Source organism: Cebus imitator, unplaced genomic scaffold (assembly GCF_001604975.1).
Source record: "Cebus imitator isolate Cc_AM_T3 unplaced genomic scaffold, Cebus_imitator-1.0 Scaffold669, whole genome shotgun sequence".
NCBI lineage: Eukaryota > Metazoa > Chordata > Mammalia > Primates > Cebidae > Cebus > Cebus imitator.
This window is the reverse complement of record NW_016107984.1, coordinates 29528-34765: the sequence shown is the minus strand read 5'-3', so window position 1 is coordinate 34765 and position 5238 is coordinate 29528.

Sequence of the window (5238 nt, the reverse complement as noted above, 5' to 3'; positions counted from 1 at the left end):
GAAAGGAAGAATCAGGTTCATCAGTAGGGATGGGAAAATATTCCAACCAATGGGGCAGGATGGCTCCAGAGAGGGGAGTGGGCTGGACCTTTAGGAGAACATAAAGGCGGTTCAATGTGGATACAGCACAACATTTCCAGCCCCCAAGGAGTCCCCTGCCTCCCCCTCCCAGGTGCCCCCTCATGGGGAACCACTGACTGCTGATGCCAGCCATCTGGCTTGTGCACTTTTGAACTTGCATAAATAAAATTGCATAGTCTTTAGTCTTTTTACTTGTCTTCTGTCCCCAGTAGACACTGAGCTTGTTGAGGGCAGAGATTGGGTCTTTTGTCTCCTTGTCCTCAGTGGAAGTTCAATAAATGGTACTGGCCAATGAACGAAAGAAGGGGTGGGCATGGCTTCATGGGGGCCTGGAAGCCTGGGGATGAGCCAGGATCCTGGCCCATGGGCTGCTCTGTTCTCACACAGGCATTGAGATGATCAAATTGCATTGACTGTGGGTCTTTGAAGGGACCCTTGACTCAGGGGAAACTTTGGGACTGTGTGCAGATGACTTTTGTTTTAGTTTGAGGGCACTGTAAGTTAGCAATGTGATGTTCATGTTGGGCTCTGTCTTCCCAAGTATGAAATGAAATATAAACTGTGTCAGATCAGGGAGGGTACACTGCAGCTCTCCAGAAAAGACAAATTATCAACAGCAAGTACAAAGACTTCTTACATTCCCTGCAAAGTGATTCTTGACCAGGGCCTGGGTGTCACAGCCTGCGGTGAGACATTCTTCTGCTCTCAGAGAGCAGGGCAGGTGAAACACAGCATACGGCCATTGTCACTTGTCCAAATAAACGCAGAAGCATTTTTCCACCCAGAGGGGGATTTTTGTGTGTGGGCCTTTGGTTTCATCCTTAGGGAGAAATACTGCAGCCACCACGAGTCCCTCCTGCTGCTCCTGCCGAAGCTCCTCCAGCCTCCGGCTGTGCTGCTTTCCTGGTCCTTGGCACTTGGGGTTTGCTTTTCAGGTGTGCTCCCCTTAGGAGTTAAATTGCAAGTGACCTGAGGCTGGTCCATGTCAGATTCTTCATTTCCAAATGTCAGTCTGTCCAGCCTCTCTCCTACTGGGCTTTCTCTCCGTTGGGTGCTCAGGGAATACTTGAATAAAATGTTTTTATAGGGAGAAGAATTGGAATCAGAGAGGCCCAGCACAGAGAATGGGGTCTGAGCCCCGGCAGGCAGAGGCATGTGGATTCATAACAGGGCTTGGGGACATCACACTTTAGCTCTTTTGGCAACTGTCCCTCAAGCTGGATCTGCTGATGGGCAGCTTTTGGGAATGCACATCTTTGGTCCCTGAGATGGTGGTCTCTGCACACTAAGGCAGGCTGTCAGGGAAGCTGAGCTTTGACAAAGGTAGTCTCAGCCAGCTCGGGCTGCTGTTAACCAATGACCACAGACAGATAGATGGCTGTCTTCTAGCTATGACCTCACATGGTGGAAAGAGAAAGGGATCCACTCTCATGATTTCTTTACCTTCCAAAGGCCCCACCGCCCAGCACCATCACACTGGGGGTTAGGATTTTGACACAAGACTTTGGTGTGTTTGGGGGGCACAAATGTTCAGTGCATGATGAGGATTTTAGTACCCAAGCTGGCCTTGTACTGATACAGTGGGTCCTCCTGCTGCTCCGAGGATTCAGCACCAGGAAGCACGGTTTTCTCAGATGCAATACAGGATATAGACCTGTGCTTTGCACCCCTGCAGCTGGGGCACACCGTGGACTTGCTGGTTTCCCTCTTTATCTTCTCCCTCATCCTAGATGGCCTTTTGCCTCAGGGAGGGCTTCTGATCATACCAAGACCCTGAGAAACTGTACTTTCACCTACACCAAAAATTTGGAGGGGGCTTGGGTATTGGATACTGATTGCAGTTGTTTCAAATGTTTTCTTTGTAATTTGTTTACTGGTATTGGGTTCTGGCCAAACCGAACCAACTTCGGTAGTCAGTGGGCTACATGTCAATGACCAGAATAAAGCTCTCATGGGAATGCTGTCCTGGCTTAGGCCAGAGCACGTGGGAGTACTTCACATTCCAAATCAAACTCCTGACGCCATCTCTTTTGCTGCCTTTCTGAAAGGAGCAGAAATCCAACCTTCTCAAATAGATATTGATGGACCTGACCATCAGAAATTTCAGCGCTGAGTCCTTGAAAAACATATGTCTATATATATTTGCTGTTTGTGCCACTCTTAGAGTAGTCAAAGGCAACCAAAAAATAAAAGGCATATACTTGACCTCTGACGTCAAGAACAAACAGACAGCATGGGTGGCCCTGCACTCCCTCCTTTTCTTACCCCCACCAGAGTGTTGGTGGGGAGGGAAAGAGGTAGAGTCAGCTGCTGCAAAGAGGGCACAGGACCTGCTAGGAGGCATGAACTTTTCCCTCCACTGGGGCACAGAGACCACAGGGGTATTTTGGACCAGATGAAGCCTGAAAATAATCCAATTTTTTAATAGATGAGGTATCCATTATTTTCTGCTTGTCTGCAGTGTTACAACGTAATTCCTAAAGCCCTAAAATGGAGAAAGATTAAAAAAGCCTGTTGTGGACACCCTGTGGGGAAGTCACTCATAGTTAAGTCACTGAAATAGGAGGTTGGAGTGGACCGTGGCCAGGACTGAAGAAGGCAGGCAGGAGGTGCGGACCCTTAGGACACCTTCCCTGTCCCTGCCCTCTGGAGGTGTGCTGTGGTGCTCCCAGAGGAATGGCTCTCCTGCACTGAAAATAGGGCCAGACCTCTTGCTCCTTGTTTCTCATCCACGTTTTGGCTGCTGCAAGCTCCTGAATGACCACCTGACACTCCATCACCAGTGAGCACCTGCATCCCCATCAGATGGATGCTGCTCTGTCTGCAGGGTGCTCCCCACGTCTCAGCCCATAGGACTCACTCCAGGGCCATCTCCTGGGTCTTTCACTTGCCCAGCCCTTGCCCCTGAGTCTTCTCTTGGATCCACAGCACCCCTCCATCAGAGCACCCTCCTCCTGAGCTGGGTTTCTCTCCCACTGGGCTGGGAGCAGCTCAGGTGAGGCTGTGTCCTCCCAGCCTGTCTCCCCAACAGCAGAGCGAGACAGTCCCCATTCCTAGATGTAGGGACTATCCGGTGAGGAATTGAGACAAAAACGGGACTGTTTTCTTAAACTTCTTTTTAACTTGATCCTTATTTCCTTCTCCAACTCAAGTGTGGTTGCCAGGGGAGCTACTGCAGTGGGTGAAATAGGAGCACTGCAAGTGTGGAAACAAACTCAGTCTGATCTCATTGCTGGGCACGCCTTGCCCTTTGGCAACCCCATCCTTTTCCTTCTGTCTTCCTGTGTCTCCTGCCAAGCCAGTGTGGAGCCTCACGATGCCACGGACTCTGGTTTCCAGGACATGGCTGCTCTGGAAAATCACTTCACCTTTTCTACTTAACATGCCCAACCCTCAGTTTCCCCATCTATAAAGTCATGACAATGGTACTTATCTAACAGAGTTCTTGTGATCATTAAGTGAGGCAACAGCAGTAATGGGTCTGCTCAGAGCCAGCTCAAGGGAGCACATACACGGTGCCATGTGTCCTGCAGTAACTTCTCTCTCCTCACAGATGCATGAACTCCATTTAGAAACCTCTCCTCTTTCTGTAGCTGAAGGCATCCATTTCCAGCATCAATTTTGGGAGAGGGGAAGACTTTCCCTCTACCCTCTGAGTTTTGGTAACTGGGTCTATGAAATAAATGGATAGCATGGAGATTAACAGAAGACACAGCTTCACTTACTGTGTGCACAGAGGCATCAGAGGGGGGAAACACGGGGACCCGAAAGAGTGGTGAGATTAGGAGCTTACGCACCATCTTCACAGGGGAAAGGGAAGAGGAGCTGCAGGTCGCTTAGGGGAGATAATGAATTTTAGGAAGGATGAGGGGTGCTTAGAAGAGCAGATGGGTGACGTGAGACGAAGCTTGTCTGGGTGTGGCACTAGCTTCTGGTCTTCACTCTTGTGATGGGAGTCAGTCTTCCCGGCTGATAAAACTCCTAAGGAGTGGGACTCGTGACTGGAGTTGCTTTTGGAAGATCTCTCTTTAGGCAGATAAGAAGAGTTCAGAGAGAGCTTCTTCTTGTATTTGCTGTTTTTCAAGTGCCTTTAGCTCAAAATAATCAGTATATCAAAGTGGCATATTTTGGGGTGGCACATCCTGAACTCCTTCACATGCTTTTATCTCAGCTCTGCTCATGGCTAATCATCCACAAAAAGTCACATGGCCTGTCTAAATCTCAACATTCTTGCCTGTAGAGTGGTAATAATAACATTACGCACTTCACAAGGTTATTGCAATGGCTTCAACAGTGTCTGCTCCGAATGACAGTTCCACAGATATGCCAGGGGTGGAATGTGTGATGCCTACGCTCCCCACAGGCTTGTCCCGGAGGCGCTTGGACCTGAAGCATAACGAATGGCATCTTTACCCAGCGTTTGCTGGAATATACTGCAGACAGATCCTCATATGCTATTTTTGGACATGGCTTGTCATCACATTGGCCACACTTTCCTTGAACATGAGGACACCAGGATCTGAAGTGAAGCTGTGCCCATAACTCCTGGGCCCCTGCCCTCCTCTGAGCTCCTTGGTAGAGTCACGGCCCATTTCCTTCAGAGGTCTTTGTGCGCTGATAACACTGGACTCACGAGACTATGAGAATGGAGGAATGAGGTCTTGCATTTCTGTGGCATCTTTCCTCAGAAGCTAGAGCACTGTGGACACTCACCACCCCCCTCATGGCTCCATTGTGAGCCCCAGAGATCAGGTGAAGGGGCTTACTCTTTCCTGCCTTCCAGCCCCATTGCCAGCAGGTGATTTGGAAACTGTTAGTGGGACAGCAAAGAGAGAAATGATTCTAAAAGAAAACCATGTCAGATGGCTCTAGATCCCCTTAAACATGTAGTTTAAAAGGCGTGAGGAGTAAAATGGGACTACTGCCTGGGCCCTGGAAAGCTGGGCTGGACAGACCCTCCAGAATTGTCCTGCAGTGTCCTGGGGGCTCTGACCCTCCAGAATTGTCCTGCAGTGTCCTGGGGGCTCTGACCCTCCGGGATTGTCCTGCAGTGTCCTGGGGGCTCTGACCCTCCGGGATTGTCCTGCAGTATCCTGGGGGCTCTGACCCTCTGGGATTGTCCTGCAGTGTCCTGGGGTCTCTGACCCTCCGGGATTG